At 39.7% G+C, this 17,444-nt stretch overlaps 1 protein-coding gene and 3 non-coding genes across 4 annotated transcripts in view; 2 read left to right on the forward strand and 2 right to left on the reverse strand.

Annotated features, from left to right (window-relative positions):
- The window catches only part of LOC102683422 (zinc finger protein 189-like), a 187,572-nt gene that overhangs the window by 139,238 nt on the left and 30,890 nt on the right, over positions 1–17,444 (forward strand). The window lies entirely within an intron of this gene.
- Positions 6,333–6,405, reverse strand: trnak-uuu (transfer RNA lysine (anticodon UUU)). Its single transcript has one exon. It is a non-coding gene; the product is annotated as a tRNA-Lys (tRNA).
- On the reverse strand, positions 11,598–11,669 carry trnam-cau (transfer RNA methionine (anticodon CAU)). The gene has a single exon. It is a non-coding gene; the product is annotated as a tRNA-Met (tRNA).
- Positions 14,743–14,815, forward strand: trnak-uuu (transfer RNA lysine (anticodon UUU)). Its single transcript has one exon. It is a non-coding gene; the product is annotated as a tRNA-Lys (tRNA).

Below are 17,444 nucleotides of genomic sequence, written 5' to 3' on the forward strand. Positions count from 1 at the left end.
CTCACTTTTTTTCAAAACAAAAAAAAACGCTTTTCTTTTTGCAACATTGTACCTCTGGCATTCATGAAAAAGACACACAAAAGCAGCAGAGACGCGCTCTGCTCTGTCAGAATAAGCGCTGTGATGTCACAGACACCAGCCAGAGCACCGGGATCAGAGAGAGAAAGAGCGTGGGAGGTGCACGGAGCGCACGGAGAAGAACCGTAGAAAAATTGATTAACTTCACCGATTGGTGAGTACTGATTCTTTTCTTGACCCTGTTTAAGTATCTAGAGAACAGTTAATAAAGACTGTATCGACCAATTACCATAGTGCGTTTAGGGTTAATAATGTTCAATCCGAAATTAAACAATGATTATTCATATTATTATTTAGGTAACTGTATCCTAGAGCTAGAAAATGATATTTCAAGTTCATAAATGTATGTAACAGTTTAAATGCATTTTTCCAGTGTTTGTAAATCATAAGAATGGTAACCACGGCGACAGGCGCCTCGTCACTGCACGCGTCTAAGTGTCTCGCATTTGTCACAGAGAGCGGTGTGACGTCACGAGCAACGAGCAGCAACTAATCCTAATATCAGTGTCTTCATGTTAATATTACTGAGATTACAACTGGTAGTTTTAATGCTAGTGTTCATGTGAGTATTAATGACAGTGGCACTACTGATTGTTTTAGTTTTAATGTTCATATTCATGTTAATATTAATTATAATTATAGTGTTACTGTTGTAGTATTAGTAGTATTTATATTTGTGTTATAGTGTATCTGTAGGTAAGTGAGTTTGTAGTATCTGTGCGTGTGTGGGTGCGTGTCTGGAAGTGTGTGGTGTCTGTGTGTGTGGGCTGTGTGTCTGTGAGTGTGTAGGTATGTGTCTGTGAGCTTGTTGTGTCTGTTAGTGTGTGAGCGTGTGGGGTCTCTGAGTGTTTGGTGTCTATAAGTGTGTGTCTATGAGTATGCATAGTGTCTATTTGTTTCTGTGAATGCATGCCTGAGAATGTGTGTGTATAGTTTGTGTCCGTGAGTGTGTGGTGTTTGTCAGTGTGTAGTTTTATATTTGTAAGTGTATGTGTGGGCATGTCTGTCAGTGTGTGTAGTGACTATGTGAGTATTAATGATGATAGCATTACTGATAGTTTTAGTTTTAATGCTAGTATTTATGTAATATTAGTGATACTTATAGTGTTAGTGTCAGAGTATTAACACTCATCATCATCATGTTAGTTTTCATGAGAGTATTACTGTTATTATAAGTATTATTAGTCTAGTAGTAGTTTTTGTCAGTGTTAGTAACAATGATAGTGTAAGTTTTGGTGATTGTGTTACTGTTGTAATATTAGCAGTATCTGCATTAGTGTTAGTTATAGTGTGTCTGTACCTAAGAGTGTATGTAGGTGTCTTTGTGCGTATATAGTGTCTATTTGTGTATCTGTGAGTCTGTGAGTGTATATATGTGAGTGTGTGAGTGTCTTATTGTGTGTATAAATGTGTGATGTGTCTGTGAGTGTAAATGTGTGTGAGAGTGTAGGTGTACAGTATATCTGTTAGTGTGTGTGAATGTGTGTGTAGGTGGGCTTGGGTTCCACTGATGTGTCTGACAGAAGTGACCCATCAACAGGTGTTGAGTTCCAGAGCCGCTTGCAAATAAAAACACTTTCTAGAGTCCAGGCCAACTTCCAGAGAGCTGTGAGTTTTCTGTTTTTATCAGTATTAGTAATAATGACAGAAGTAATTCCCACGCAAATGATTATTAACCAAGACAGACATCAGAAAATATCGCCTTTGCAATGATGTCACTCCTCTTCTTCATGAATTTTCTTTAATGACAGGACATTTCTCTGTCTGAGTGCCTGCTGCAAATAGTGTGACTAGCCATTTCTCTCCAATATTTTCTAGTTCAGTTATTTATCGCATATGAAATATTATTCTCATTAAGAATATTTTACCTGCAAAGTCACAGTGAAACTACTACAGCGAATGAACGTTTTTTGGGTGGAAAACGTTCAAAAGACTTAATGCTCCAGGGAAGGCTTGAACACACAACCTCATTATAACTCCACTGTGCACAGCTACATGCATACCACACACTGACCAACTGTGCTACTGGACTTCTGTAAGGCAGGCTCCTACACCGATTGTAAAACTGGCACAAACGTAGGGCGAAACACGGGGTTTTCGCTGTGGATACATCTCCACATGGGTGAAAGGGACAGTAAAATAGTAAGGTAAATAAAAGATACTGAAATATACAGTATGTGCTCACTGTAATGTAGGAAGAGGTGGTCAGACAAGCAAAACAGCTTTGTGGATAAGGTGAAGTGACATTGTTTTGTGTCAATTAGCCCACGAATTGTGCTTCATGTGCCTTAAGCTGTGCAATTTGTATGGTTGTTGAATGAGATTGGTTTCTTCACAAGCCCGGTCAATTGCCAGAGGAGAGCTTGCCGACACACTCCTTCATGAAGACTCTCTTTAAGATGATTACACCTTTCATTGTCAAGTCGCCTCCTTTGCATACAGTAGTAGCACCAACACTAAGAGAAAGGATGAGAAATGGCATTTATCAAATGATTGCAGTGTTTGTTTGAATGAGGATCCTTGTGTGCTGAACTGGCCTCTGGAGAAGTGTAGTGCAGTAAAGGAGAAGATTTGTGTCACTCAAGGCTGTAACGGAACAGAACAATACAATTACAATATTTTTATGAGAGTAAATAATACTGGTGCATCACAGTTCTTATAATGGTGAAAACAGGAGCAACTTCTCTACAGTTTTGACTGAAGTATTTAAACGGCAAGAAATAATATCACTATGCAATTAATTAATGCAATTGAGCTCCTCTAAATGTTCTAGTCTGATGAAACAATGTATAGAATTAGGTGACAATATCAGAATTCATTCAAATACACAAGATTAATTTTCAGCAGCAAAAATACGCTCGAAAATATTTTACAAGAAAGAAACCTTACATTCACCTAAATCAACATTCACCCTCTACGTTAGCAGAGAACAGTAGGACAGTTAGTTAGTGTCACTGGACACTCTGTCACAGAGGCTGATCTCTTCAGACTTCAATGAGTCTTCCAACTTGTCATAGCTGTTGAAGAAGCACCTGTTGAATCTCAACCGAAATTTCCTGAGAAATCGTTCAGCGAGCGATTCCTCCCTCTGGACTCTGCACTGAGCTGAAAGCTGCGCGAATTCCTCACTGTATGTCCTTTACTGTTACATGCGCTCTTGTGTAGATTATCTACTTGGAGAAATGTGACAAGAACACATCAAACTTTTTCCATATGTGAAGGAAAATGCTAAAGAGCCTGAAAACTTTGAACATTTAGGTTTGCGTGCTTTATATACTGTATATTCTTTACTATACTTTACTTTCCATATTTAGGGTGGAGCAGTGGCTCTGTGGCTAAGGATCTGCACCTGTGGTTGTAAGGTTGCTCGTTCAAATCCCTCTGCCAGCAGAGGAATCCTACTCCACTGGGCTCCTGAGCAAGGCCCTTAACCCCAACTGCTCCAGGGCACCATACAATGGCAGATCCTGTGCTCTGACCCCAGGCTCTCTCCTTATCTGTGTGTCTCATGGAGAGCAAGCTGGGGTATGCAAAAAGATCATTCCTAATGCAATAAATTGTAAAGGGTTAATAAAGTGATGTTATTATTATTATTCCTTACAGCAGAGCAAACAAATTGTTACAAAAAACACCAGCTCATGTCCACCAGCGGAATTAACATTAATATACTGTAAAGTGCTGTTACTTGGGAGTGTTAATCTACAAATAAATTAAAAAAAATGGCATTTATAGCTCTAAAGAGGTTGACATAGATGTCTGTAACAGATCTTTTCAGTTCATTGCTGTTCCTCTGACTTGGTGAGCCTTTGGAATTTTAAAAGCGTTTTGCTTGCCTCTCATGTGGTCTGTGTACCAGTCCATTAAGAGCCGCACTATCACTGTGTCGTGTGTGGTCCTACAGAACTACACAGCTATCTACTGGAGTCGTCTTCTGTCCGTTGCAGTTGAGAACAGATTTAATACAGAGCTGCGCAGAAATTTCTGCGGCAAATATCGCTGCAGAACTAGCCCGTGCACAACAACGAAGAGAAAAAGAAATACCACAGGGTCGCCCATAAGAGGGAAAAATAGAAATCAATTGTTCAAACAATTACAACACTCGTCCTCTTACAGTGGTCTCATGTTATTTTTCTTGCCATAAGAACAGTGGGATTATTCAACTGTATTGTTCCCCAAATGGTTGAATAATAATAATAATGATGATAATAATAGTGGTGGTAGCTGATCGTTCTTGTCTGTGGCCGAGTGACCTGTGTGAATACAGTATGTTGATTTATTCTCCTCAAGGCATCGCTTTAGCAATTCAAAGAGTGTGGGTTTTAACCCATTCAGTGCTTATTTCAACTAACGCCATGTTCCTTTTTCTAGGTCTTCAAATAGTTTACAATGTAGAGGTATCTTTAGTAATAAGAAAAAAGCTGCACCTCGGAGATCCATCTCACAAAAGCAGACTTCTTAAAGTGCACTTGAGCTGTAGAACCTGAAGGAGTTCTCTCTCCTGGATATTAAACATGCAGATAATGAAATCAGTGATTTATGATTTCTGCAACCTTCCAGTAAATACATCTAAGACATGTAACAAGCCCATTGCACAGCTCCAGTGGCACAGTTGGTCAGTGCCTTGTACTTATATAGCAGTACATAGTGAAGTCATGCTGAGGTTGTGAGTTCAAGCTTGTGGCAGTTTTGCCTGTGATTTCAGCTGCAGAAACTTTCTGTTGGATTTAGGTTGGTTCTTCTGTTACTTTTTCCGCTCGGTGGAGCTTTATTAATGCAGGCACACCTGCTTCCTCGGCATTTTATTTTATCGCTGCTCACAAACCAACATACTGCAGACACCTCTGATACTGTCACTGCTTGTGGGCCACATGTTCCTGCTGTCAGCCTGCTATACCATGCTCATGCGCATCTAGAAACATTACTGCTCTAGTAAAAGAGCGAAAGACTAAACGAAATCTCACCCACTTTGAAAAAATCACGTTTGACAAACCATAGGATGACAAGAATGGGATTCTTTGGTTGTTTGAGTACATAAATCAAAGACACTGCGTTCAGCATATTCACATCAGGCACTCGGACAGAGATAAACCCAGAGAAAATCTTCTCACATTTTAATCTGTAACTGCAGGATTCAACAAATTGTTAATTATCTCAACTTCACTTACAATTTTTAAACAATTTACAAAGCCCACAGTGGATGACATTTGGTTCCGGCACACATCAGTTGCTTGGAATATCATTGTAATATTTAATTTGCTTTCCCGTCACACCACTTTTATTAATAATGAAGATTATCAATACACGTTTGTTTAAAACATATCATTTATTATTGATACAGTTTCATTCTGTCTTTATTAGGAGCTGTATCACAGCTAATGCATGTAAAGCCTTAAGTACGTGATAGTGTGAGTTCAGTAATCCCAGGGTGTGAGGAGAACTGAAATTTAGTAAATACATATTTTAATAGAGTGTAAATCTTCAAAGTGTTCTGTCACTTCAAAAGCAAATTACAGGAGCAGGGATTGAACCCACATAGACATTTGCTTATTGAGCTTAAGTCCAACACCTTAACCACTCAGCCATCCCGAAAAACAGTTGCAGCTCTGTGTTACACAGTTCATTGACTATATTTGTTCATTGAATATATTAATTTAATATATTTGTTATATTTTTGAATGGAATGGGACTGTACACTGGTGGTTCCCAGGGGAAAACAGGGTTATTGAGCCATTGGGTATTCTGAGAATAGATTGGGTGGGTGAATGTAACCGTGTGGTAAAGTAAAACAGTCTTCTTTGATGAAGCGCTACAGATGCAGCCCCTGAAAGTGTATAAGACTTACATTTATAGTACTGCTGACACACATGGAGCCTCTACATCAGACCAAAATAGCGATGTGTTCGCTTAGTTGCGCGTAGGATCTCCTCATGAATCTGTCTCATTCATCAGTGGAAATAGAAGCTGTCACTGTAAACTCGGATGTGATGTTCTGCAGATGTACAGTGTGCCTTTCCTCTTGTTGTATTCAACAGTACTCACTGTGTGAGCTCCTCACTGCGTTTCCTTTTCTTTTCCTGTGATTATCTACGTGGAGTGTGGTGACAAAATAGTCTTGAACATTTTCGGTTTGTGAAAGGAAACACTAAAGAAAATACAAGTGATTAACTTTTAAAATATTGACAGTACAGCTAGAAGAGTGGAAGATAAAATACGATTAATAATGAAATTCACAATACACTTAAGGAAAACACAAACGCCTGAACAGGGACTTGAACCCTGGACACTCAGATTAAAAGTCTGATGCTCTACCGACTGAGCTATCCGGGCTCTGAACAGTGAATGATACTGCTGTGATCCTCGCAAGTCACATGTCTCTTCTTGTGCCGAAGCGCAGTCATACCTGACCCGTCTGGAATGACCACTGACAGACTTTATCATGAAGCGACGGCACCACTCCCAGTAGAATGAGTGAGAAATACAGCATGACATGGAGGGTCAAGGGTCTCCCACAATTCATCTTTCCTCACATTACTGATTTTTTCAATAGCATTTTGACCTTTTTTCACATTCAGATTTTTTCGCATTTAATAAGATCTTTTAATCAACAACATTAAGAACGAAAACAAATGGAACATTTTTTGGAACAACAATTAAAAAAAAACTTTCAATGCCTTCGTTGTATATGTCTGCACACCCTTTACAAAGGGAGTTGTAACTATGCTGAAATTTAAAGAGCATTTCTGTAGAGAAAAAACATTTTTTTATGCCTTGATGTTAAGCTCAGGGAGCCTGCCTTTTAGAAATTCTATCTCTAAACACCTTGCGCAGCCTCCCGAGAGACTAACAAATATTGTTTTGAGAAATTGGCTCACACACCGGAAGGCACTAACGTTTCTCTTCGTTAAAGTATGTCAGTAACTGTTTAACCCAAAATGTTTGGAATTGTGAATTTCTTAAAATTCAATAAATAGTCTATCAGCAGCAAGAAATTATTATGAAAGTAAGTTTTTTTTATATCATAAACTGTAAGACACGAAGAGAGTTTACAGGTCGTATCCTTCGCTTTGTCTTTTAAATTAAGCGTTCGGGATTCAAACCTGTGTTCGGACTGTTGTGTTTCTTGAATTTCTTGTAATCATCAAATGTCGTTGTTTGGTCCATCAGTTTTTTTCTCGGTTGTACAATGGAATTCGCGCAGTTTTCAGCTCAGTGCGGAGTCCAGAGAGAGGACTCGCTCACTGAATGATCTCTCAAGAAATCCCGGGTGAGATTCAACAGGTGTCTTCTTCAACAGCCACGACACGTCTGAAGACCTCTGGATTTCCTGAATATGACATAAAATTAGTTCAAATCATTTGGTAGTTAACAGAACTAAATGCATTAGAGGTACATTTAAAACAGCAGAGCAACACCGTAGCACTTCGAGTGTGCCTGAGTTTAATTGTGTGAACTTGGCTCTCTATGAACACGAGCAAAGAGTTCACATTCAACAGAAGATTGCAATGTGAGCACAGAAATATAAAGCACCTGGAGCTGCCGGGACCTCATACATGCGAAGCATGCGCTCTACCACTGAGGTATATCCCCAACAGACTTATTAACGTAACTGAGATGTGCTGATGCTCCCTGAACACAATCCACCACTAACGAAGGATGCCTGCAGTTTTCCACTTTTGCGTTTCCTCTACTACAGAGTAAATTCATAGGAATGAAGAAATAAGGAAGGAAAAATAACCGCATCGAAGCTTCCAGAGATTGGTTAAAATGAATCCGTTATTTTTATATCCAGTCACACGGGCGACGATGATTGATTTATCGACGGGGAGTGCTTTTTTACCTCCTCACTCGACTACCTTGATTAAACTACGCATAGAACAACAGCAGTACTGATGATTTTCATGGACTGACTTGTTTTGTTCAACTCGAGTGAAAAAGTCCTGTCTGCAAATATTGTAGAAGAACGAAAAACGGCGAAACAACGCTCCAACCACAGGAATGGTAACAGGAAGGATCATGTTATTTAATATGTCCTTTGGAGATGCCTTGTCAACGCACACAGGCGTTAGAGCTGGACAAATAATTGATAGTGATGTTTGTAAACAATCATGGAACATTATTTCTAAACCAGGAAGAAAGGAGCAGACTTAAACTTTAAGAGACAGAAACGACACCTTATCACAGCTAACATTAATTCAAATGACATAACAACAAAAGAGCGGAGCCTTGAGTGAATCAAATTAGTTTTCATTGGACGTCTGTCTCTTCATAACTTTGTAGGTGAGAGGGAGGATTGCAGAAATGTGCCGGTGTTTCTCAGAAGTGCGTTGGTGGTATAAGTGCCTTCTAAATAATTGAGCCGGGTTTGAATCCCGGTAAGCGTATCCCCAAATCTTTTCAAGAAAATCTGTGATCCGGTAACATATCTTTTGAAACTAGCATTCAAGGTAGGATACGTGTTCTTAAACACCAAAACACTCTATAAGGAAAAGGCAGATCTCTGTACACAAGACGGCAGTGCGATCTTAGAATTCCTGTATTGTTGACGGATTCAGACTCCTTCTCAGAGTTCTTTGCTCGCCAAATAACTTTGCAGCTGAGGAAGAGCACCACGGAAAATACCAAACACAACCAGCAAGCGTGTTGGTTGCTCTTGCTCTTAATGCAAGGAGCTGTTTTTTTTTTAATCATTATTAACCAAAAATAATGATAGGTCGCATTTGTGATTATGTCACTTCTCTGCTTCAGCAAGGTCAATAAAAGACTTTGAAAGCAGTAAGGCAAAACCGAACTCAAAATCATATTAGGAATTCTGAGCGATATATCCATACAGGTAATCCAATAAGAATGTTGAAATATTTGAATATCATCTCTCTATATATTTTGCTGCTTTTTACCAGAAGTAAAACTATTGGATTGAAGGAATGCTAACCGCTGGGTTAAAATGTATAGTTGTTATTTAGAGAAATCTGTAAACTCGTGATCTTATATGTTTTAAAAGACAGCACAGGAAAAAACGACAGTGCTGATTATTTTCCGGAGACGGAGCACTGATGACTTATCCGAGCTGATTGATAAAGCCCACCCAGTGGATACTCTAGCAGAACTTTAAAGAACATTCACCTTTGTATCCAAAGAAACCACAGGAACAACATCAGGAAGCACAATCAATTCCCCTTTTAAATCTTTCCTGTAAGGTATGCTTTGTGAGTTCATGAAGTTAATCCTCTGATCTCTTTTGAGCACGAACAAAGTATTTCTGATGAAGCGCTATGTTCAAAGATTTAATAAGCTTTACCCCTGCCAACGATTCGGTGTGAAGAATTAAAAGTTTCACAGACAAAAGCAGCTCACCACCACAGCCAATATTAAATGTACTTGCCGGTACACTATCATGTGCACTGCCTCAAAAGTGATCTCGGCAGACGTTGTTCCCTACATAAAGCTGAACGTGCCAAAGAGAATTTCTGTTGAGAAAACATAATATTTTTTCTGCCTTGATGTTAAGCCTGTCTTTTAGAAAGTCTATCTCTAAACACCTCCCGCAGCCTAACAAAAAGCGCTTTTACTGATCGTATTGCAGGTCTTAAAACACTAACATTTGGCAGCAGTGGGATTCAAACCAACGCCCCCAGAGAGACTGGAGCCTAAAATCCAGCGCCTTAGACCGCTCAGCCACGCTACCTTCCTTCAAATCCATCTTCCTCACATTGCTGGCTTGGAAAATGCCGGGGGCTTCAGCTCTTGTCGTCGGATCTAATGATATCATGACGTGGAAGTGACTGCACCTTCATCTTCCAAGATGCTTTCAATAGCACAAATGCTACTTTCACCGGCACAAACATAGCAATAACGAAAGAGGTGGGTTTCATCCTTTGTGCTGTTTGTAGGGGCGCAACTCTATGGTGATCTACTGACTTGAAGAGCAAAAATCAAAATCCTCTGCTATTACTGTTGCTTTTTTCATAGTTTCTTTAAATCCTTCATTTGAACATAGATTTTGAAGGATATTGATGATAATACCACATAAATTCTGGTTTTCTTGTGATCTTGTGTTTACAGTTCCTTGCGTGTTTCACAAGGTATAATAGCCCCCCTCGCATCCTCAGCTAACATATTTTAAAATTACAATAGATTATACAGCATGCATGTTTACATTTATATTAAAATTAAAGTAAATATACCAGAATACATACAGTGCTAACCCAATAATTCTTGTCAGGTTCTCCAACAAATCTGCATTGTTATTTTAACATGTTTCAGCTGAGGGTGCAACAGGAGTATAAATGAATTTTCCCGCCAGCCGTTCAAAGACCAAATTCCATGAGTGAACATTATTTTCTCAGAAGTTGCCGGCATTGGACTTTGCTGGTGGTAATGAATTATGTCCACAACTGTTGTAGTAGTTCCTTCTTGAAATTCGACACGTGCAAAGCACTCGTAATATCATAGGTGTTAGAGTTCGCTGAGTCTATTCGAGTCATGGTGTGTATCCCTGCCTTTCATTGGGAGATGGGTAGCTTTTTTACACTCAGATTCCAATCTTCAATGCTTTGTGTGAGAGCTTACATAACTTTTTCTCACATTTTCTGACGACTGTTCCAAAGGGGCACCCTGTCAATTCCGAATACTTTTCAAAAATCTGCCTCCATGTTTGATTATTGTCTTTTCTTTTAGAAAAAGTTCAATATTGATCACAACTAAAGAAAATAATGATCACGAACAAAAAAGGGATAAAGATGTGAGTCGATCTTGAATCACAGCTGGGTGACACGGGCTTCTGTTCTGATATGGTTGTATGAGAAACAGGAGGAATTGCCAATCTCCAATAGAACATGAGCTGAATCAGGAGTGAGACATTTCGCATACTCGTGCATATGTCAACGCCTGACCTACATCGTAAAACTAACATTAAGTTGTCAGAGACATTCATTTATATACAAACAAGAGACAGACCAAGTAATAATTCTACATTAGTTCAGGTGGGTAAACCTGAACTAACTAACTAATAAACCTATTAATAATTCTACATTAACGTGTCCTACACTGATCAGACTAATTTACATGGTCTAATTCAGAGCCTGTGCAGTTCGTGCTAATTACAACAAGGACAGTTCTGAACCCTCATCACCGAACTGAGCACAAGTTCAGCTGTTCTCCAGTTTTGTTACGCATGGTTTTTCATTGCAATTGAGTTCAAAGCTGGAGCTGAATTCCAGACAGTACAGTGTTTTGGGTAAGTTGTCGAAATTCGCATGAGGCTGCAGACAACTTACCAAAGTGTTTTCTATAGCTTTCAGGTGCAGTTCATTTATATAATAGAATGTAAGTGGTATAATCGCAACAAGCCACATGGCAGTCGAACCTATAATTCTCTGACGCAAGGCCTGACGTGTTATTCATTACGTCACTGACCCTGCTATTGTAGGGCTAAAAAAACACTTTTTCTACATTTTTGTCTGTTTAAAAATCACAGTTTTTTGAAGACTTTGAAACTAAAGGAAAGCGGTGACAAATGAAACAGGCACGGGTGGGGTTTGAACCCACAATCTTTGGTTCATGAGACCGACGCCTTACCACTTGGCCACCACACCTTCGTGTAAACATGGGAATAATGTTGTTCAAATTTTTTTTTTCTGAATCTGGTTTACATCACCTGGAGGTAGCAACAGCAATAAAAGGGACATTTAACAAGGAGATACGCTGTAGCAGTGTGACTCCAACAGATGCTCCTGAAGAGACTGGAGGTTTAAGCCAGCTCCTGCTTAGAACGATCGGCCGCGTTACTCTGAACAGCGGCTCTTCAGCTCTTGTTGTTTGACCTAGTGGTTTTATAATGCGTGGAAACAACCGCAACTTCGTTTTCTGAGATGCTTTCTCTCACGTGGTGAAATCTCTACCTCTTTGGCATCTCTGGCTATAGTTCTTCTGTAGAGCAGGCTTTCACACCTCTGCTTATAGTGCCCTTGAAGTTATTTTAGTTTTACAGGTAGACGCATTCCCTAACGATCTCTCCTGTTTTAGAAATGCTTTATAAGGCGTGTTTGATTCAACGGACAAACAGTATACTAATTGTACAATGCAGATCTATGCGGCATTCGTACTGGATTTGACTGGGATTCTGAAATACTTCTTGCAAAGGTATTCAGACTTTCTTGAACCTATAATAAAAACACAGACCTGAAACTCCCTAGCTTCCAATCTCTGATGTTGCTGTCCTTAAACTCGGACGTGATGTTCTGCAGACGTGCAGTGTCCCTTTACTCTCGTTGTTTTCAAAACGACCTCCGTTGTCGGGCGCAGTTAAAGTGGAACTGGCCTGACTGCACAGGAAATTACTGAATGATAAAATGTTTCTACGGCTCAAAATGGCCCTTTAGACCCTCGTCATGTCTCTGCTAGGAACGGGCAGGTAGAGAGGTTTAACAGATGCTCATGATGTTTCTCACGGGGTGTTACCTGTTGTAGTGTTTCAAAAGATGTGTTAGCGGACCACAGATTATCTTGAAAAGATTTGGGTTTGCACTGGCTGGGATTCAAACCTGACTCAATTATTTGGAAGGCGCCTGTACCACCAACGCACTTCCGAGAAGCACCTGCAAATTATCACAATCCTCTCTCTCACCTACAAAGTTATGGAGACACAGACGTCCAATGAAAGCTCAAGGCTCCACTCAAGGCTTTATTCACTCAAGGCTCCACTCTTTTGTTGTGATGTCATTTTAATTAATATTAGCTTTGACAAGGTGTCATTTTTGCCTCTTAAAGTTAAAGTCTGCTCCTTTCTTCCTGGTATAGAAAGAACGTGTTACATCTTTGTTTAAAAACACCACTAAAAGTAAATTATTCAGCTCTACCGCCTGTGTGCATTGATAAGACATCTCAAAAGGACATATTAAATAAGAACACAATCCTTCCTGTTACCATTCCTGTGATTGGGGGCGTTGTTTCACCCTTTTACGTTAAATCACCAGTACTGCTGTTTTTCTATGCATAGTTTAATCAAGAGCACTTAAAAGATGCAAAAAGCTTTCAAATAAAATAGAATTGAAAGACAGTCGAGTAAGGAGGTAGAAAAAAAGCAATCCTCCGTCTGGGAATCAACCACCGTCGCCCATGTAACTGGATACAAAAATAACAGATTAATTTGTGCCCAGTCTCTTTAAGCATCGATGCGATTATTTTTCCTTCCTTTATTCTTAATTCCTATGAATTTACTCTGTAGTAGAAGAAACGCGAAAGTGGGAAACTGCAGGCATTCTTCGTGAGTGGTGCGATCAGTGAGCATTTGCACATCTCTAAATCTGTTCCATAACCTTACCCCTCAGGGATGTAGCTCAGTTGTAGAGCGCATGTTTCGCATGTATGAGGTCCCGGGTTCAATCCTCGGCATCTCCAGGTGCTTTATATTACAGTACTCACATCTCAATCTTCTGTTGAGTGAGAACTCTTTGCTCGTGTTCAAAGAGAGCCAGGTTTACACAATTAAATGCAGGCACCCTCGACGTGCTGCAGAGTTGCGCTGCTGTTCTAAATGTACCTCATTTAGTTCTGTTAAATCCTAAATTATTTGAACTAATAATTTAGTTCAAATTCAGGAAATCCAGAGATTGCTTCACACTTGTCGTGGCTGTTGCAGAAAACACCTATTGAATCTCACCCGGGATTTCTTGAGAGATCATTCAGCGAGCGAGTCCTCCTTCTGATCTCCGCACTAAACTGAAAGCTTCACGAACTCCTCACTGCGTGTCCTGTACTGTTACAGGTGCTCTCGTGTAGATGTGAAGCACAGCCATAAACACACTTTGAACTTTTTCCGTTTAAGGAAAATGCAAAAGAGCATGACAAGTATTGATCGTATAAAATATCCATGGCACAACTCGAGAAAGTACTGAAGGACTACACATCGACTTTTGATGATTACAAGAGATTCAAGAAACACAATCATAAGCGACGGATATGACCTATAAACTCTCTTAATTGTCTTATAGTTTATGAAATAAAACAATTTCTTAATAATTTTCTTACTGTTCATAGACGATTTATTGAATTTGAACAAAATCACAATTACAAACTTTTTCGGTTAAACTGTTAAACTGTTATTCACATACTCTAACGTAAATAAACGTTAGTGTCTTCCGGTGTGTGAGCCAATTTCTCCAAAAAATATTTGTTAGTCTGTCGGGAGGCTGTGCAGGGTGTTAAGAAATAGAATTTCTAAAAGACTAAGCTTAACATCAAGGCTGTTTTCTCTACAGAAATGCTCTTTAAATTTCAGCACTGTTGCAACTCCCTTTATAAACGGTGTGCACACGTATACAACCAAGGCATTTAAAGTTTTTTTTAATTATTGTTCCAAAAATGTTCCATTTGTTTTCTTTTTAATGTTGTTGATTAAAAGATTTTATTAAATGTGAAAAAAATCTGAATGTGAAAAAAGGTCAAAATGCTATTGAAAAAAATCAGTAATGTGAGGAAAGATGGATTGTGGGAGCCCCTTGACCCTCCATGTCATGCTGTATTTCTCACTCATTCTACTGGGAGTGGTGCCGTCGCTTCATGATAAAGTCTGTCAGTGGTCATTCCAGACGGGTCAGGTATGACTGGTCTTCGGCACAAGAGACACGTGACTTGCGAGGATCCCGACAGTGTCGCCTTTCTTTCAGAGCCCGGATAGCTCAGTTGGTAGAGCATCAGACTTTTAATCTGAGGGCCCAGGGTTCGAGTCCCTGTTCGGGCGGTTGTACTGTTCTTAAGTCTATTGTGAATGTCATTCTAAATAGTCTTTTATCTTTCACTCTTGTAGCTTTATTGTGGTTATTTTAAATGTCCATTACTTGTATTAACAGAAGTGTACTTAGTGTTTCATTTCACAAACCGAAAATGTTCAAGTAGATCTTGTCACTCTACTCCACTTAATCATCTAAATTAAATCACAGTAGAGTACAGAACACACAGTGAGGAGCTCACACAGTGAATACTCTTGAATACGACAAGAGGAAAGACACACTGCACATCAGCAGAACATCACGTCCGAGTTTACAGTGACAGCAGAGGTTGGAAGCGAAGTAGTTTTTGATAACTCGCTCGCTGAAAGATCTCTCAAGAAACCTCGGTTGAGATTTAATGGGTGTCTAATAATCACGTTCAAAAAGGTGACGATACGTTTTTTTTTAACTAGGTAGCCTTAATGGCAACACGGTGTGAGTAGATCTTAAAGCAGCTGCAGACAGAGTACCCGTAATGGCAACACAGTGCTTTGAGTTCGGCTTTTCTTATTTCTTCTGCAGAACCAGTGGTATCGGAATATACTGATCCGCATAAGAAGCGCTTTCGGTTTCTGATCATTTTTATTGAGCGCTCATTAGAGTAGAAACGATAGAAACATCTCGCATTTCACGTGTTTAATGTTAACTGTCTCAGTGGTTGCCTCGGTGATTGATGGCTCTTCTCCCTCGCAGGGTGACGGCAAACTTCTTCAGAGAGGGAGTCTCCCACGCACGGCTTTTCTTTATCAAGAGCTGAGACAACAGAAACAGACTTCAAACTGACATGAATTACTTCTTGAGCGTTTATGACCGTCTTTAAAAGCTGAGAGCAGGTGAAAAAGTCTTTGGAAATGAGGACATGACTGCTGACAGTAAACAGAGCTGACGCTCAGCAGCAGACAAGCGCTCCTCGTTAGTATAGTGCTGAGTACCCCCGCTTGTTGCGCGGGAGACCGGCGTACGATACTATGGAAGCCCGTTTCCGCCAGGGAGAAAAAAAATCGCACTATGCTATCTCAGAATTCCGACTTAGCAACTCAGAATTGCGACTTAGTAAGTCAGAAATCTGACTTAGTATCTCAGAATTGTGACTTAGCAACTCAGAATTGCGACTTTATATCTCACATTTGTGACTTCGAAATAGCCGTATTCCATTGTCTGTCCTTTTGTTATTGTAACGGATTCGGGTTCTAGGGATTGTGCCCTCACCACCCCACCCATATGATCATGAGTAGATCTCCCTCGATTCAGACAAACTCTTGCTTGCCCAATACTTTCAGAGCAATATCTGAATCGAGGCTCAAAGTGGAAAGAAAGCTGAAATACGCAAAAGGTCATACAGATGCAGCCATGCACCCATGCAACCATTCAAAGTGCGCTGTACACACACGTACCGGAGGTAATTGGCTACGGCGTCGAGCAATTGTGACGCACGATGACGCGCGGTACCGCGGTACGTGATTGGTTGACCGACAGGGGCACTTGTGGTCCGTTGGTCTGTCGTAGAAAGATTTACAGTAAACGTCTTTACTGTGCCCGTTGTAGTATTGAATATTTATATGGAATTTTACCACTGAAGGGAAATCTTAGTGCCTGAGCATAAAAAGAATAGGAGCATACTTCAACGCGTGTGAAGGCCATAAACGATATTAATTTTGGAACTTAAACATACAGTATATGGCTGGTCTCGGTACTTTAAAGAAAACATACACACCAGTATTCCATTTCTCCCTAAAGATTTTAAGCATTGAAGTCTTTAACTAACGTGATACCGGAGTCAACAAGCATACTTTTAGAATTTGATTAAAAGGGAATATAATATGGAATCGCGTATCTAAAGAATTTAATAACGATATGATTATATTCGTGTACTGCGACAGGGCTGTGTAGGGCTGCTTCGCCTCTCCAAGCACCTTCCTTTGTAGCCCACTGGTCTATGTGCCTGATTACCAACTCACGGGTTGTGTGTTCAAATCCAGCTGGTGCTGGACTTTTCTTTTAACAAACATTTCTTCAAAAAATAGAATAGCAATAGTATGGACAATCAATTGACTTTTATATTTCAAAATGTCACAACATGATCGATTCTAAGTCATTTTTGATAGCAATGAATAGTCGCCTTCTTCCCTTCTGACAACGGTCCCTGCGTCCGCTTCCTGCTTCTATTGTGTGTGTGTGTGGGGGGGGATTCCTTCAGATCTCCCTTCAGATTTAAAAGGTTATTAATCATATCTTCGGTGTCGCATCTTACAAGTGCAGCTGATCATTTGCTGCCTGGGTGGGTCAACTATCACAAAGCTTTAGAGAACCTAACATTTCTATTATCAACAAATTGTAAATTTGTAATAGAGTAAATCTTTATAGAGAAATGGAGGCTGGACAGTATGCGTTGCAATATAAACATTTGTATTGATTTAAATCGTGTTTTGATTTAAATCGCAAACACGTGTTTAATTATATGTGTTTTTTTAATCATAATCAGACTAAGGCAACATAAATTGATACAGTATCTTTGTCTTCTAAGTATCTTAATAAACTTTCAGCATAGCTTTCTACCCGTTTAGATTTATTTTTCTTGGGATTTTGGGATCAAACGTGGAA

Source organism: Lepisosteus oculatus, chromosome 14, assembly GCF_040954835.1.
Source record: "Lepisosteus oculatus isolate fLepOcu1 chromosome 14, fLepOcu1.hap2, whole genome shotgun sequence".
Classification (NCBI taxonomy): domain Eukaryota; kingdom Metazoa; phylum Chordata; class Actinopteri; order Semionotiformes; family Lepisosteidae; genus Lepisosteus; species Lepisosteus oculatus.